Source organism: Erpetoichthys calabaricus, chromosome 12, assembly GCF_900747795.2.
Source record: "Erpetoichthys calabaricus chromosome 12, fErpCal1.3, whole genome shotgun sequence".
NCBI lineage: Eukaryota > Metazoa > Chordata > Cladistia > Polypteriformes > Polypteridae > Erpetoichthys > Erpetoichthys calabaricus.
In genome coordinates this window covers 140836467-140855096 of record NC_041405.2, presented here as the reverse complement: position 1 = coordinate 140855096, position 18630 = coordinate 140836467, and the positions used below count along the sequence as shown (strand labels likewise).

General features: G+C 45.5%; 1 protein-coding gene and 1 long non-coding RNA gene across 7 annotated transcripts in view; one reads left to right on the top strand and one right to left on the bottom strand.

Moving 5' to 3' along the window:
- Positions 1–18630, bottom strand: part of tle2b (TLE family member 2, transcriptional corepressor b) — a 186847-nt gene that overhangs the window by 62849 nt on the left and 105368 nt on the right. The window lies entirely within an intron of this gene.
- LOC127529937 (uncharacterized) lies at positions 11243–11699 on the top strand. Its single transcript, XR_007936537.1, has 3 exons — positions 11243–11349; positions 11383–11441; positions 11603–11699. It is a non-coding gene; the product is annotated as an uncharacterized LOC127529937 (long non-coding RNA).

Sequence of the window (18630 nt, the reverse complement as noted above, 5' to 3'; positions counted from 1 at the left end):
ATAACACAAGTAAACACAAAATGCAGTTTTTAAATGGTGGTTTTTATTATTTAGGGAGAAAAAAAATCCAAACCTACATGGCCCTGTGTGAAAAAGTAATTGCCCCCTTGTTAAAAAATAACCTAACTGTGGTGTATCACACCTGAGTTCAATTTCCGTAGCCACCCCCAGGCCTGATTACTGCCACACCTGTTTCAATCAAGAAATCACTTAAATAGGAGCTGCCTGACATAGAGAAGTAGACCAAAAGCACCTCAAAAGCTAGACATCATGCCAAGATCCAAAGAAATTCAGGAACAAATGAGAACAGAAGTAATTGAGATCTATCAGTCTGGTAAAGGTTATAAAGCCATTTCTAAAGCTTTGGGACTCCAGCGAACCACAGTGAGAGCTATTATCCACAAATGGCAAAAACATGGAACAGTGGTGAACCTTCCCAGGAGTGGCCGGCCGACCAAAATTACCCCAAGAGCGCAGAGACAACTCATCCGAGAGGTCACAAAAGACCCCAGGACAACGTCTAAAGAACTGCAGGCCTCACTTGCCTCAATTAAGGTCAGTGTTCACGACTCCACCATAAGAAAGAGACTGGGCAAAAACGGCCTGCATGGCAGATTTCCAAGACGCAAACCACTGTTAAGCAAAAACAACATTAGGGCTCGTCTCAATTTTGCTAAGAAACATCTCAATGATTGCCAAGACTTTTGGGAAAATACCTTGTGGACTGATGAGACAAAAGTTGAACTTTTTGGAAGGCAAATGTCCTGTTACATCTGGCGTAAAAGGAACACAGCATTTCAGAAAAAGAACATCATACCAACAGTAAAATATGGTGGTGGTAGTGTGATGGTCTGGGGTTGTTTTGCTGCTTCAGGACCTGGAAGGCTTGCTGTGATAGATGGAACCATGAATTCTACTGTCTACCAAAAAATCCTGAAGGAGAATGTCCGGCCATCTGTTCGTCAACTCAAGCTGAAGTGATCTTGGGTGCTGCAACAGGACAATGACCCAAAACACACCAGCAAATCCACCTCTGAATGGCTGAAGAAAAACAAAATGAAGACTTTGGAGTGGCCTAGTCAAAGTCCTGACCTGAATCCAATTGAGATGCTATGGCATGACCTTAAAAAGGCGGTTCATGCTAGAAAACCCTCAAATAAAGCTGAATTACAACAATTTTGCAAAGATGAGTGGGCCAAAATTCCTCCAGAGCGCTGTAAAAGACTCATTGCAAGTTATCGCAAACGCTTGATTGCAGTTATTGCTGCTAAGGGTGGCCCAACCAGTTATTAGGTTCAGGGGGCAATTACTTTTTCACACAGGGCCATGTAGGTTTGGATTTTTTTTTCTCCCTAAATAATAAAAACCACCATTTACAAACTGCATTTTGTGTTTACTTGTGTTATATTTGACTAATGTTTAAATGTGTTTGATGATCAGAAACATTTTGTGTGACAAACATGCAAAAGAATAAGAAATCAGGAAGGGGGCAAATAGTTTTTCACACCACTGTATGAGTGAGTGCAAGTGTAAGTGCAAGTGTGAGTGCGAGTATGAGGGCAAGTGTGAGAGTGAGAGTAAGTGTGAGTGTGATGGCAAGTGTGTGAGTGTGAATGCGAGTGTAAGTGCAAGTGTGGGTGCAAGTGTGAGAGTGAGTGTGACAGCAAGTGTGAGTGAGTACAAGTGTGAGTGCGAGTGTGAATGTGAGGGCAAGTGTGAGAGTGAGTGTGACGGCAAGTGTGAGTGTGAATACGAGTGAAAGTGCAAGTGTGGGTGCAAGTGTGAGAGTGAGTGTGAGTGTGAGAGCAAGTGTGAGTGTGACGGCAAATGTGAGTGTGAATGCGAGTGTAAGTGCATATGAGGGTGCAACTGTGAGAGTGAGTGTGACAGCAAGTATGAGTGAGTGCAAGTGTAAGTGCAAGTGTGAGTGCGAGTATGAGGGCAAGTGTGAGAGTGTGAATGCGAGTGTAAGTGCAAGTGTGGGTACAAGTGTGAGAGTGAGTGTGATGGCAAGTGTGAGTGTGAATGCGAGTGTAAGTGCAAGTGTGGGTGCAAGTGTGAGAGTGAGTGTGACAGCAAGTGTGAGTGAGTACAAGTGTGAGTGTGAGTGTGAGTGTGAGGGCAAGTGTGAGAGTGAGTGTGACGGAAAGTGTGAGTGTGAATACGAGTGAAAGTGCAAGTGTGGGTGCAAGTGTGAGAGTGAGTGTGAGTGTGAGAGCAAGTGTGAGTGTGACGGCAAATGTGAGTGTGAATGCGAGTGTAAGTGCATATGAGGGTGCAACTGTGAGAGTGAGTGTGATAGCAAGTGTGAGTGCGAGTGTGAGTGTGAGGGCAAGTGTGAGAGTGAGAGTAAGTGTGAGTGTGATGGCAAGTGTGTGAGTGTGAATGCGAGTGTAAGTGCAAGTGTGGGTACAAGTGTGAGAGTGAGTGTGACGGCAAGTGTGAATGCGAGTGTAAGTGCAAGTGTGGGTGCAAGTGTGAGAGTGAGTGTGACAACAAGTGTGAGTGCGAGTGTGAGTGTGAGGGCAAGTGTGAGAGTGAGTGTAAGTGTAAGTGCAAGTGTGGGTGCGAGTGTGAGAGTGAGTGTGAGAGTGAGTGCGAGTGTGAGTGCGAGTGTGAGTGTGAGTGTACCCCATGATGAAGAAGCATTCCATCCAGGGTTGGTTGTTTCTCTGTTTTCTGTGATGCCACATTAGCTCTAGTCACTCATGACCATGAATTTGATTTAGCAGCTCTAACAATTAAATAGATGGATGTTTGGCTAAGTGAATGAATGCTGAGTACATGTTTGTGTCACCCGCCCATCATACACGTGTACACAAAATCCAAGTGCATGTCACATACACACAAAGAATACACACAAATGCGTGCCACCCTGCACATCCGCATTTACTGTGTGCACTCACGTATATACATACATCACACACACACACTTGCACGTTCATGCACACGCTTGCTTGCAGCACATCTTTAAAAATGGGACTTCTGCAGCCAAAAACAGCTGCCATCCTTCTGGGAATCGGGTTATTTATAACTGTGCGTCTCCCAGCCCTAATGCTCTTAGTGTTGCTGTAGCGCACATGGCATTACCTCCAGGGCTCGGCTGTCGAGCGAGTGGCGCACTGTTATTTGGTGAGGCACCAGGAAAGCGACATGGCCGTGATTCCATAGTCCTACTGCTCATCTCCTCTTTCCCTTTTGAATCCCAGCTGCTCTGTGTCAGAGAGGACTGACAGATGCCATCGGGGCAAGAGGGCATGGAGGCAGGTGCCATCTTTAGGAAGGGGTACAGTTTTCCCTGAATCTTCTTTGTCCTTTTAGCCACTCTGATGCTGAGGTGGTACAGTATGACTGCCTGACTTGGCACAGCGGCGCGGACACAAGCAGATGCTGATGTGAGTCTTGTAACAGATGCTTGGAGACTTCATGCCTGAGTTCTCCGGGCTGCGTGTGTTCAGCTGGTAAGGTGCTGTCAACAGGACACCTGTGACTGTGGGAGAAGAATGGGGGTCTCTGTGGAGCCAGTCATGCCATATGGTATATGTTTAGATGTCTGAGGGTCTCTTATGAGTGCGGTACCAGGGACAAGCGGGATGGGGTTATAAGCCAAAGTAGTAGATGGTGTCTTATGGTCCACATGTGCCATGTCAGACATGGCGGAGTAACCCGAGTGTCATAACCAAGAGATGTTGAAACATGTGACACGGGGACAGAGGTGCATGTTTGTTTTGGACCACATATGGCATGCAGGACATGCAGTGGGGCTGGGAATCTGTCATTGGCCACTCGGGCCTCAGGGGCTGTGAGGCATAAAGATGGCCTTTCCTATGGACTACATTTGGCGCATGAGATGGGGTGGAGAGGTCCAAGGGTTTAATGGTGGACAGGGCTGACATTCTTAATGACCACATGTGCCGTAGTAGATGGTGGTGCAGTATGGAGGCTTCTTGTAGTCCAGCTGTTCCACGTGAGAGATGGCAGAGATGGCAACAAATCCTATTGATGAAGCGTGACACAGGGGATATGGGTAGGACAGGTTTAGACATCCTTGTGAGAGCTGGGTGGGAAGGGCGGATTGTCTCACTAACTAGATGGGCCACACAGGATACTTGGGGTCTTACTCAAGCGAGTTGCTTTTGTTTTTGGGGGAGGTTGCATTTAGAAAAGAATTGGATGTCTGTTTTTATCTCCAAAGACCACTTCTTCAGTAAAGGAGACAGCTGGGCTTTCTTATGGGGGCCGAGTTACCACAGTGGTGAGCGAGGAAAAGACAGAAACTCCTACTGAGAACACATGTCACCTGAACCATCAAAAAGAGGAATGTTCTAGTGGGCCAAAGTCTCACTTGGTGACTTGGGGGAGAAATGGCTGAGATTCACACTGACCAGATGTGGCACGTTACCCAACGGGAAGACACCTGGACATCCCCGTGGTGCTGCTGGGAACACGGAAGAGAAGGTTTTCAGAAAGGACTGGATGCCACTTTACAGCCAGATGGGACACACGCGTGAGGACTGGATGACTTCCATTTTCCATATGTGCCATAGGGGCCCAGAGAGTGAGAGAGAGATGGGGGTCTTGTCTGAGCCACACATACTACACCAGACCTCTTCAGTGGCACATGGGATCAAGAAGGGACACTGAATAACTGGCATCAGCTTTGTATGCCACTGGAGCTGACACTGGACCTTTTTTATGGGACATGGTGAAGAAGTTTGGGTCTCTCGTGTCGAGGATTCAAAAAGTATTAAGACCCCTCCACTTTATGCACACTTTATTGTGCTGTAGATTTGATTTTTTAATGGAAAGATTTTATGTTTTTTGCTAATCAGCCTACACTCAATAACCCATAATGATAAAGTTTTCAAGAAGGTTTGCAAATTTGCTAAAAACTGAAATGTCTCATTCCTAAAAGCATTGAGACCCTTTGCTGTGGCTCTCCAAATTGTGCTCAGGGTGCATCCTGTTGGCTTTAATTCTCCTGGAGATGTTTCTAGAACCTGATTGGTGTCCACCTGGAGCAAAGCGACTTGACTAGATGTCATTTAGAAAGGCACATCTCTCTGCCTGCGCATACAAAATCCACAATTCACACTGTGCGTCTGGGGGAAAACCAAGCCATGGGGTCTCTGGAGACCTCTGTGATCAAATCGTGGTGAGGTAAAGATCAGGACAAGGACATAAAACCCATCTCTATAGCTTGGAATGTTTCCAGGAGCACAATGACCCCAATAAGTGTAAAATGGAAGAAGTTTGGGACCACCAGGATTCTTTTTAGAGTTGGCCATCTGACCCAACTGACTACACAAGCAAGTTGGGCTTTGACCAGGGAGCTGACTTAGAAGCCAAAGACGACTTCAGAGATGGGTGAACCTGTCAGAAGGACCACCATCACAGCCGCACTCCATCAAGCGCGCATTTGTGGTAGAGTACTGAGACAAAAGTCACTCTTGAACAAAAGCCATTTTAAAGGACATGAGGAAAACGATTTTCTGGTCTGATCTGATAGGACACAAGTTGAACCATCTGGGTAGAACTCTGCGGTGGGTTGGCACCCTGCCCGGGATTGGTTCCTGCCTTGTGCCCTGTGTTGGCTGGGATTGGCTCCAGCAGACCCCCGTGACCCTGTGTTCGGATTCAGTGGGTTGGAAAATGGATGGATGGATGGATGGGTAGAACTCCAAGCTCTGGGTGTTTCGAAGTCCTGACACTGCTCATCACCTGCCTAGTACCATGCCTAGGGTGAAGCCTGGTGGTGGCAGCATCACACTATGGCGGTGCATTGATGGGGAGACTGGTCAGAATTGAGGGAAGGGTGAATGCCAATGCAAATACCAAGAAGTCCCTGAAGAAAACCTACTCCAGAGGTCACATGACTTCAAACTGGGGTGATGGTTCACCTTTCAACATGACAATGGCCCAAAGCTTACTGCCAAGACAGCGCCGGTGTGGCCTCAGGACACGTCTTTAAGTGGTCCCACCAAAGCTCAGAATTAAACCCCATTGAACATCCGTGGAGAGAGACCTGAAGATGGCGGCTTACAGGCTCTACTCATCCAGTCTACCGGAGCTCGAGAGGATCTGCCAGGAAGAATGGGATCAACTGTCCAAACCCAGGTGTGCAAAGCTTGTAGAGACTTACCAAAGAAGACTCAAAGTTGGAATTGCTTCTATAAAGTATTGTATACTTCTATGAGTAAAGACATTTCTGTTTTGATTTTTAATAAATTTGCAAACCATTCTGAAATCACTTTGTCGTTATGGGTTATCAAGTTTGGATTAATGGGCAAAAAAGAGGAAATTTACTCATTTAAAATTAAACCTACACCATAATAAGCGGTAAAAAAGTGATACTTTAGGAATCCATTGTAGATCAAATGTGCCACATGAGCCACAGGGTGGAGGGTGTCTTGTGGACCTGTGCTGCCCCTTTCGTAGCAGGAGGTTGACTATACAGACCCCAGGAACTACTGTGGACAGATTTGCCCAAAGTCCCGTAAGATAACTTTGGCTTGGAGCACCAGAAGGCATCGAGGGGACTGGACGCCTGCTTTACATAAAGCCGGTTGACTTGAGCGACTCTGTGATCGCCACACTCAGGAATCACGGAAATCCGTGCTGCATCTTGTAATTTGTGCCCTTGAAGCACGCAGGCTGAACGCCTGTGATTTGCCTGTAATAAAATCCAACCCCGCTTGAAGCGTTTAAGATGAGCCACGGATGGCTCTTTACATCAAAAGGGAAGACGACAGAGGCGTACGGCCTTTATTTTATTTTTTTATTTTTAGTGCTCTGCTTCCGCGGATTGAGGCTCCATAGCGCCTGGGGTCAGCGGCTGGAGTCAGAGGGCAGCGGGAGGTGCTGCTTTGTACGATCGGAGCAGATGTCCGTCAGCGGCAGGCATCGCCGGCCTCCCGCACTGCGGGCGCTTTTCCGTTTCAATTCCAGTCACGCACATGGCATCCAGGCTTCTTCTTCTTCTTCTTCTTTTTTTTTTTAACGACACGTGTCAGCGACTGCTTTTCCCTCTTAGAATCTGTAACGAGGATCCCATAAAATAAAAATAGGAAATTAAGTTGGCGTATATGTGTCAAGCCGGGGAAGCTTCAAAAAAAGAAAGGGAATAAAAAAAAAAGAACGCGATCACCTGTCAGTCAGCCAAGCTTCATGCTGACTGTTCAAATTCACGGGCTCTTCTTATTTCTAGAGAGACCCTTTTAACAATTAAAGGGGGGCAAATGGCTGACATGGGACAGCACGGTGGCGCAGTGGTAGCCTCGCAGCTGGGTTTGCTTCCCAGGTCCTTCCTGCATGGAGTCTGCATGTTCTCCCCGTGTTTCCTCCCACAGTCCAAAGACATGCAGGTTAGGTGCATTGGCGATGCTTGGTGTGTGTGTGTGTGTGTGTGTGTGTGCCCGGCGGTGGGCTGGCACCCTGCCCCGGATTTGTTCCTGCCTTGAGCCCTGTGCTGGCTGGGATTGGCTTCAGCAGACCCCCGTGACCCTGTGTTAGGATATAGCGGGTTGGACAATGACTGACATGACTGATGATGACAAATGGCAGACATGCAAATCTTGGTTATTTTAAGAAACAAATCCACTCAAAGAGCAACTCAGGACCACTAACGCCAGTCAGTTCTTCCTAATATGGATTCCACAAGATGTTAGAAAAATTAATTTGAGATTCTTGTCCATTTTGAAGACACCTGAAGACCACTGAACTTATTTTCGTGTTCATGAGACCAGTTTGAGGTGACTTTTGCTTTGCGACATGGAGCATCGTCATGCTGGAAGAAGCCATTAGAAGATGGGCAGATTGTGGCCATAGATGGAAGCACGTGGTCACCAGCAAAGCTCACATAGGTTGTGGCATTCAGCAGATAATTGGTTGGTATTAATGGGCCCAAAGTGTGCCAAGAAAACATTCCCTACATTGATGCATCCACCAACAGCAGCGGCCAGGACTGTTGATACAAGTCAGGTGGGGTGCATGGCTTCCTATTGTTGCTGTCAAATTCTGACCCCACCACCTGTGTGTCACAACAGAAACTGAGATTCATCAGACCAGACTCCATTTTTTCCAGTTTTCAGCTGTCCAGTTTCTGGCCACTGCAGCTTCAACTTTCTGTTCTTGGAACCCAACGTGGTCTTCTTCTGTTGTAGCCCATCTGCCTTAACGTTCGATATGTCGTGCATTCCGAGATGTTTCTCTGCTCATCACAGTTGTTCAGAGTGGTAATCTGAGTTACCGTAGCCCTTCCCTCAGCTCTGACCAGTCTGGCCGTTCTCCTCTGACCTGATCATCACCAAGGGGTTCCTGTCTGTTAAAAGTGCTGCTCACTGGATGCTTTCTTCTGTGTAAACTCTCAAGACTGTTGTACATGAAAATCCCAGGAGATCAGCAGTTAAAGGAATCCTCAAAGCAGCCCGTCTGCCACCAACGATCTCAAAATCACTGAGATCACACTTATCCTCAGTCTGGTGTTTGTTGTGAACATTAACTGAAGCTCCTGACCTACCTCTGCATGAGTTTACGCTTTGCACTGCTGCCTCGTGATTGGCTGATTAGAGTTTTGCACGGATGTTCAGGTGTGCAGATGCTTCTCATGATGTGCTCAGTGAGTGAAGAGAAGCTGACTAGTAAGTCCTCAGCGTAATGTCCAGCCTTGGTGCGGTTTCAGTGGTCTTTCCATGTCCTGTCGGGTCTCTGTTTTTTCCCCACTTCCCAAAGACCTGCCTGTTATGTTGGTTGACATCTCTTAGTTGCCCACATGCTCCCGGTGATGGATTGCAGTTTTGCTGCCTTGGGTATGAAGGTTCCTAGACAGACTCCAGTTCGTCACAATTAGGAAGTTAATGAAAATGGATAATTCTAAAGCAATGTGTGCTGCGTGATCCACGGGGGTCCATTGGCATGTACTGTGCCAGTGGGTTCGGGTGTGCAGAGCAGATAGCCACACTTGGACCGCAGGGATGGCCTTCTGTGTCAGGTTTGCATGTTCTCACTGTGCTCATGTGGCCTTCATATGGCAGGTCCTCTTGTCCTCTCTCAGGACTGCACTCCACTTATTTATTGTTTTTTATATTTGACATTGTTAGTTTTTATCGTATTGATGTGTTTACATATTAATAATATTAGTAATTACTTTGTATAGATTAATGCAATATCATAAGCAAAAAATTAAACATTCCCCGATTCTGCTGTTGTCTAACTCAGTATTCCAAGGTCAGTAGTTACTTGGGAGATCATACCGACTACGCCACTTCACAAGCCATTTTTAAATCTCCTAGATGGAACATCTCCAGCCTGCTAATTCACTGTCAAAGGGAGTACAATAGGGGGTTTCTGAGAAGGAGTTTGTTTTGGACCCCATAAATAAACCCCTAGAAGTTTGAAAAACAAAATTGTGGCCGGGAGGGGAGAGGGGGGAATCCCCTAAAAATACATTTTAAAATGTGATGGTGCTATGCTGTAAATCACTATGGTAGATGGCTGGGGCCCTTACCTGGTCGGGATGCCCCAACAATGGAAGGTCCTGGGGGGAGAGCTTCTTCAGGACATTTTCTCCCCCAGACCAATAGAGGGCAGACCCCTTGGCTTGCAGCAGGACCAGTCACTGGTTTGGTGCATGGAAACTCAACCCTGCTGTGGCGCCTGGACGTTTGCTGAGCCCCATTTGGTAGCACTTTCACCACACCAGGAAGGTCATTGGACACCTGGTGTCCTATTAAAGGGGTCCAGTCACCACTATTCATCGGCCAGAGTCGGGAGGAAGAAGGACTAAGCCTGTGTGGAGGACTGGAGATGAAGGGACTCTGCTGTAATTGTTGCCATTATTTGTATTCTGTTGAGTAGTGGGGAGCAAACAGAAAAGAGCTTCCCTGCGGAAGAATAAAGGTGTGTGTTGTGTTGGAACGGGTGTCTCCACCTGTCTGTGTCAGGTTAGGGTGGCTTCACATCACCAATGTCTAGTGCTGGGTCTGCACATAGCTCTTCACGTGCTGGGCAGAAGGATGATGGTCTGTAAGTGTTATGCCAGCCGGGCAGGCCTAAGGGCTTGAGAGGCAGCAGCCCATCCAGCATTCAGGAGAACTTGAGAAAGAAAGCGGGCAGAGACGTTCAGAGGGAAATGTATAAATAGGACCTCCAGGCAGGTGATGCTGAAGAGTGTGACTATGGAGAGCAGAAGCTGAGAGACGGTGCTGATCGCGTGACACCGACTATGTTCACATTCGCTTTGTCCTTCAAATGACGTGCAGGAGCTAACTAGAGCAGCGGAGCTGGTCTGTGGCAGGGGAGCAGACGAGTTCACAGCACACCATTACCTCAATCTGTCTGCACGATTCAAAAGGCCTAAGGGTGAGTGTGCCATGGAAAGTGCTTCTTCTGCATGACGCTGGTCAGAAGGAGAAGGTGGCGGGACTCTTGTTTTCAGACTGAGATGTGCTTGTTCTCACTGATGACACTCTCCATAGATATTTTATCAAATATTCCATAGTATCAGAGTAATTTAATTCCACACTGAGTCAATTCCGGAGCACAAGGACACTCCTTATCTCAGTGCCTTCCCGCCATATACGCCACACTTGTGTGTGTTATGGCCAGTTCACATTACAAGACTTTTCCATTGATTTGTCAGTCGCAGACCTGATTTACGTTAACTTAACAAACCAGAGCGAGTCGCGGAGCGCTCCTGTGCCCCCAGTCACATAGTCTGACATGTCCAGTGACTCAGCCCAACCCATCGGTAACTCGCCATGACAAAATCAAACAGGTAGGGACAGATGCTGACAACCAACGAACGCTCAGCTGGAAGGACAATGCGTATAATGCAGCTACTGCACGTGGGATGAGGAGCACAGGAGCCCTGGACCTGACAGACTGAAGGGAGGTTCATCTGTGGGAACGAAAAACAAAAAAAAAAAAAACTGGGTCTGAGCTCGTCGTGTTATTGGCTTACAGAAAAAGGGAGGAGCTCGAGATATTTTAGAAATGTGAGACTGTGATGGAAAGTCGTCACGGAGAGACACAATCTACACTCCCAGAAACCGCCAGTCATGCAATGTGACATCCACAGAGGGTGAGATCACCACAAGTGCAGTCGTCAAGTTTGATATCCCCTCCAACTAAGAAGACATGTAGTGTACCACCAGCTTGAGGCAACTGGGGATCAGAAGTGAACCCTGCTGAGAACGTGCAGGAAGAGTGAGTGAGTGAGTGAGTGAGTGAGTGAGTGAGTGAGTGAGTGAGTGAGTGAGTGAGTGAGTGAGTGAGTGAGTGAGTGTGAGACAGAGTGAATGAGTGAGTGAGTGAGTGGGTGTGAGACAGAGTGAGTGAGTGAGTGAGTGAGTGAGTGAGTGAGTGAGTGAGTGAGTGAGTGAGTGAGTGTGAGACAGAGTGAGTGAGTGAGTGAGTGAGTGAGTGAGTGAGTGAGTGAGTGAGTGAGTGAGTGAGTGAGTGAGTGAGTGTGAAACAGAGTGAGTGAGTGAGTGAGTGAGTGAGTGAGTGAGTGAGTGAGTGAGTGAGTGAGTGTGAAACAGAGTGAGTGAGTGAGTGAGTGAGTGAGTGAGTGAGTGAGTGAGTGAGTGAGTGAGTGAGTGAGTGAGTGAGTGAGTGAGTGAGTGAGTGAGTGAGGACTGGACCCTCAGCCACAGTCCAGTCCAGCTTCCTTCCCAGTGCTGCTCAGATCGGCTGTGGTGGAGCAGATTATTGGTCACAGGGTTCATCGTTTTGCATACCGATGTTGCATTCATTTGCATTTGCTGATTTTATTTTTAATTGTGCTGATAATTTTGCGCCTTCTAACTTCAACTAAGCTCCCTTTTTTCAGCCCTTTTAGTCTGACTGCTGGCATTACAGATGGCCACACATCAGCCAAGAGACTTGAGAATATGGTGGTCATTCTGCAGGTCACTACTAAGGTTTTAGGAAGTTTTAATTATTATTATTCTGAGTGTGTCCTTTAGCAAGTAAGGAATAACTTCCATGTCTTGGCAGTAAATGCTTTACATGAAGGGGGTCAATGAGCTGGAATAGACCTGATGGGTCGTCATGATCCCTTTACCCAGCGCTGTATATTTGAAACTGTAATGCAGGGTGTGTATGTAGTATGGAGCAGGTCACCCAGACATATCATTAAGGCAGGCATGTTGGTTAAATCCAAGAACAATGGCAGGGCAATCTTTTAACAGCCCCCAGGTACACTACTGTGCTGAAGGGATCTTTTCATTTGTTATTCTTTTCTATCTGATTTCTTTTTTGATTTTCTTTTGAGTGACTAAGAGGATGGTGGTAAACAGCACAAAGAAAAACAAATTAAAGACACATCAAGTGTTTGTTTGTTGTTTTTTTTTTTTTTTTTGCCTACGCTGCTTGAGGTTCCCCTTGACAGGCGGCGTAGTCGGTATGATCTCCAAAGTTATTACTGTCTTTGGAATAGCGAGTTCGACAACAGCGTCAATTATTGATGGAAGCAAAACTCTAATAAAGGACATCCACACGGGGAGTGGGGTGTCTCCCATCAGTCTGACGTTCCCAGACATTTTTATTTGTTTCTCATTGTCTGTTTGCAAGGTGAGGACACTCATCCCCATGTCTGCAACCTCTGTGACAGGCTACAGTCCTACAGCTGTGTCTTACGATTGTTGTAGAAGGTTAATTGTTTTTTTATACGGGTATGACATTTATTTATTCTGTTTTGATTTACACTGTGGCTAGTGCTCTCCAGACACACTACTGGCGTCCCACTCAGGACTGCTTCCCGACTTTTGCCCAAGATTGCTGGGATATTCTTTAGCCCTCTAGAATGGATATTACTGCTGCCTCACAGCTTTAGGGTCCAGGGTTCAAAGCCCAGCTTGGTCACTGCCTACATGGTACCCTAGGCCTAGGTCTTCTTCTTCATCCCAAAGATTTTCAGGTTAGGTTTAAACTGGCCCAGTGTCAGTGAGAGTGGGGACAACAGGTGCACCACCCTGCATTGGTTCCTGCCTTGTGCTCAAGGGTGCTGGAGAAGGCTCCATCCTCCTGCAGTCCTAAACTGGATTAACTGCTTTGACAATGTGAATGGATCCAAGCAAACTGGTCAGTGCTGCCCCCTTGATGCCATGTAAGGGTCTGCATTTAGGTGTACTTTATGTTGTATTGTTGTTAATTTTGAGTCATCATTTTTCACGTTTTTATGCTATTTCTATTGGTTTTATTTGTAATTCTATAATAATATTCTTTCCATTTAAATGGTCTTATGTTCTTTCTTCTTGTAAGTGGTGGGGCCTCCCTGATGTCCTGAGTCCTCACTCTGGCTGAGAAGGCTCTGGAGCTGCGGATCATTCATCTTCTCTGGAGTTCAGTAAGTATTACTTTCTGCCTTGGGTTGCATTTTCATTTATTTTTTGCCATGTCTTGTTATTTTTTTATATTTCAGATTGTGCATCATGACTTGTTTGAAGTTGTTTGCCTGTTGAGGGAACACATTTTAGCAGTTTTGCTCTTTTCAGCTTTTATTAATTTTTTTTATTAATACGTCTTTTATTTATAAAGATTCTTTGTTTACCCTTTTGTACACGTGCCAAGGGTTTACGGCCATCCTTCCTCTTGTTTGGCTTTCCTTATAGTTTTGGGATATTTCTAGATATTTTGTCAGATAACCTTGTGAATACCGTTGGTTTGACTTTATGTTGCTCACGGTGTCCTGAATGAGGCACATTACCTACATTGTGAGGGAGCGTCAGTTGTGGCACTACGGTCATGTGGTGCGTTTCCCCGAGGGTGATCTGGCTCATAAGATCCTCATTGTTGAGGACCCAAGTGGCTGGACCAGGCCAAGAGGATGCCCATGTAATACCTGGCTATGGCAGATAGAGGGTCATTTCCAGACGGTGAGTGTGGACCGTGTGTCTGCCTGGGTGGTTGCCAACCAAGATACCAAGCTGTTTCATTGTGTGGTGGGTGGGGTAATGTGCTGCACCAGTGCATGCTCCTCATCCTGACCAGACCTGAACCTTGTGTAAAGATCTCCTAGGTTGATAGTTTTAAGGCAAGCTAGATTTGGGCTGAGTTTTCTTGGACAGGCTAGTTAGGTTATGGCCCTGCCATTGCCGTCCTTTTCTGTTATGTTTGAGACTCCTAATTGCATCGTCTGAGGTTCAGCCTAATCACTAGTTATGAGGAAATGGGACATCCGCTCCAGTTGCCAATGGGGTTTTCTGTAGGTAACCCAATTCTCCTACTGATCATGTGGACAGGAACACACAGCTCATTGGCTACTCTGAAGTGGCAGAGTATGAACGTCTGCCTGAGTGGGCTCTGGGGTGCACTGGGACCTGTCCAGGTTTGGTTCCTGCATTGCACCTGATGTCAACATTAAATTCAATTACATGAAATTAAACATTATTGTAAGGCACTTAATGCAGTGCTGCTTAGACTTTGTGTTTCTTTACAAATCAAGATCTCACCATCTCTGTTTTGTAATTCATCAACAGCAAAATGGCAAAATAGGCAAACTTAAAATAAGCAAAATCTAAACCAGGACTTCATCATGTCTGCCTCAGAAACAGGCCTCACCCTAGGCAGCCTGGCCCAAAACTCAAAATACAGGCTTTCTGGACTGCACAGATGCAAACATGGGCTTGAAAAGTTCAAAAATACTTTACAAACTCATAAATGCCCTTTAAGGGAAAGAATAATTGTAAACCTTCTGGACCAAAGGGCAAAACAAAACATTTACATTAAAAAAAAAATTAATCAAAGGAGGATGAACAAGCAAAGCAGAAAAAATAACAAAAGTAAGGCAAAAGGCTTTTCCCAAAAAAAACAACCCGATGTTAACCAAACCAGAAATCCAAAATCCAAAAACAAAGCAAAAATTAAAAATTACTTATGAAATTAATCAAACTCCATAACTAATAATGACCCTCTGACGAACCCAACTCCCACGTCTGATTTTAAAGGCTTATGGTGTTCCCACCTCTTGGGGGTTCCTCCCATAAAACACAAGGAACATATACTATAAGAATACATATCATAAGAATAAAGGACATTTGACATATGAGAGGAGATCCATTCAGTCTTGTTTAGCTAATAGCTATGCTGTCCCAATATTTCACCCAGATACTTCTTTAAAAAGTCATAAAGCATGAATACACAAAATGTAAATCTTCTTCGTTCGGCTGCTCCCATTAGGGGTTGCCACAGCGGATCATCTTCTTCCATATCTTTCTGTCCTCTGCATCTTGTTCTGTTACACCCATCACCTGCATGTCCTCTGTCACCACATCCATAAACCTTCTCTTAGGCCTTCCTCTTTTCCTCTTCCCTGGCAGCTCTATCCTTAGCATCCTTCTCCGAATATACCCAGCATCTCTCCTCTGCACATGTCCAAACCAACGTAATCTCGCCTCTCTGACTTTGTCTCCCAACCATCCAACTTGAGCTGACCCTCTAATGTCCTCTTTTCTAATCCTGTCCATCTTCGTCACACCCAATGTGAATCTTACCATATTTAACTCTGCCACCTCCAGCTCTGTCTCTAGTGCCAGCGTCTCCAACCCATATAGCATAGCTGGTCTCATTACTGTCCTGTAGACCTTCCCTTTCACTCTTGCTGATACCCGTCTGTCACAAATCACTCCTGACACTCTTCTCCACCCACTCCACCCTGCCTGCACTCTCTTTTTCACCTCTCTTCCACAATCCCCAAATACACAAAATGTGAATACTAAATAATCTATACTAATAAAAGGCAAAGCCCTCACTGACTCACTCATCACTAATTCTCCAACTTCCTGTGTAGGTAGAAGGCTGAAATTTGGCAGGCTCATTCCTTACAGCTTACTTACAAAGGTTAAGCAGGTTTCATTTCGAAGTTCTACGCGTAACGGTCATAACGGTTGACAACGTCCGCCATGTTAAACTTTATTTATGGCCCCATCTTCACAAAATTTGGTAGGCGGCTTCCCTGAGCTAACTGAAACTGATGTATGTACTTATTTCTGTGGTATGACGCTACTGTCAGCCACCATATTGAACTTTCCAACGGTCTTTGTTAGTTATGGGCCCATCTTCAAGAAATTTGGTACGCGGGTTCCCATCGCTAACTGAATCCTACTTACGTACTTATATACGTCCATAGCCTGCATCTCGGTCGCCGTGTGAGGCGGCGTTGGGTCCCCCATCCCCACGCCTCCCACGTAGTTGGCTGCCTGCCTATTTAAGGTCGTCCGACGCTCCGGTCTCTTCATTCCCTTCCTTGCTTCACCACAGTATTCACGTCTCCCTGCTGATAACTGCAGCCTTTTTATTTAATCCACGGCTTCTCTGCTGTTTTATTGTTTGTTTATTACGATAATAGTTATTGTGTAGATATTTTAGACTTAGTTTACATTGTTCAGGTGCCCATTTCCTTTATCGTTCCAACCGTACCCCCATTAACATGTCTATTGAGGTGATCACCATCGATCAAAGAACTGTCACTTACCAAGTGGCTTCCATGCCTGGAGATGGTGCCTGCCTTTTCCATTCTCTGTGTTACATATTGCACGGCCATATCAGGCTTACTCTTGATATCTGGAGGAACATTGTGTCTTATGTATTGAATGACTAGGACAGGTTCAAGGTGTGGACTGATGATGGTACAGGAGATAATTATACTACACAGGTGGCGCAGTGGTAGTGCTGCTGCTTTGCAGTAAGGAGACTGTGGAAGATTGTGGGTTCACTTCCCGGTTCCTCCCTGTGTGGATAGCGCTTTGAGTACTGAGAAAAGCGCTATATAAATGTAATGAATGATTTATTTACACAGGAGCACTAGAAGAGTGAAATGCTTGTGAAGGCCTTCACCTATGGTTCTGCATGTGAGTTGATGGCTGCCGCTGAATTGTTCGGTTGTCGCTTTCAAGTGTACCGAAATGGCCAAATATTTTACACCTTTGGACAACCACCAATGCCTTTTAAACATCTTAGATTCACAGGTGACGATTTGAGTAGTGGACACTTTGATGTTTATGAATGTTTAAACTCTCAAAAGCTGGATGCGAAGTTATCGATGAAACCCATTTCAATTCAAATGCCTCCAATTTCCAGTAAGGCTCTGCTTCACAATGACAATTAATAAGTCTCAGGGACAGACCCTACAAAAGGTTGGCATTGATTTGAGGCAAGATTGCTTTTCACATGGCCAACTATACGTTGCTTGCTCAAGAGCAAGCTCAGCGCACAGCTTGGTCATATTACAACCGGAGGGCCGAACTGACAATGTGGTATACAAAGACATCCTTAACAAATAATTATTGGTATATTTTCCCTCAGTGTAAAAAGGTTTACTTTTCTTCTTAATAAAAATTTTAAAGCAGCGAAGCGCGGGTATTTTGCTAGTATTTAAATAAAACAATACTAATGAAAATTACAAAAAGACCATGAACAAATTAAAAATAATAATTGAAAAACAGTAGAAATGACAAAAAAGTGAAATATATTCAAACCTACGGATAAACCCTGGCCCTCAAGTGCTTGTCTCCTTGCTCTACTGACCTCGGCTGTGTTTTCATCACTATGACTTACTTTTCTATTATCTTCTACAGATTTTTGCCCACCTCTCCACTTTCTTAAAACCCGCTCCCCAGTCTGAATTCCAACAAAGCGGTCTTTTGTCGCCACTTTTAGTCTGAGTGCTGTCATTATAGCTGGTCACACGTAGGTCAAGAAACGTGAGAATTTGATGGTCAAGGGTTCACTCTGTAGATCGGTAATAAGACTTAGGAATTCCTAATTTCCCAGAACATACAAAGGGCGCTCTGAATGTGTCTTTTAGTTAATGAGAAATCATTTTCAGGGCATGGCAGTAAATTCAGAGTGACCGCCACTAAACAGATTTCATGAAATGGCTCAGTGAGCTGGAAGAGACCTGGTGGAAATTAAAAATACGTGGGGTTGTCATGAACCCTTTACTCAACTGTATGTACCTGGAGCTACAATGCAGGGTGTGGAAGGAGCAATCATTCAAGTAGTATGGAACAGGCCATCCAGACATGTTGTTCATCTCCATGAAAATGCTAGAAGAGAGGTCAGGTCAGTCTTTTAAAAGCCTACAGATACACCTCCTCTGCTTTAGGGCCCTTATATTTAAACCAATTTTTTTATCTAATTCTCTTTTGAGTGTCCAAGAAAATGGTGACATACAGCACAATAACAAATAAATTAAAGTCACATCAATTGGCTATTCTTTGCTTATCATTCTTTAGGTTCGCCATGACATTTGGCGTAGTCGGTATGATCTCCAAAGTTATTACTGTCCTTGCAATACTGAGTTAGACAACACTGGAGTCTCCCTGTGTCAATTATTGATAGAAGCAAAACACTAATAAAGGACATCCACACTGGGAGTGAGGTGTCTTCCACCAGTCTGACATTCCCAGACATTTTTATTTGTTTCTCGTTGTCTTTTTCGCAAGGCGAGGACACTCATCCCCGTGTCTGCAACTGCTAATCTCTCCTGCTCTGCGACAGGCTGCAATCCTAACAGCTGTGTCTGTCACCAGGAGCTGAATGGCTTGTCAGTCACGGGGAAAGCATGCAGCATTAATGAGATTCTCAGAGAGCTTTTGTCAGAGCCTGTGTGTGTGTGTGTGTGTGTGT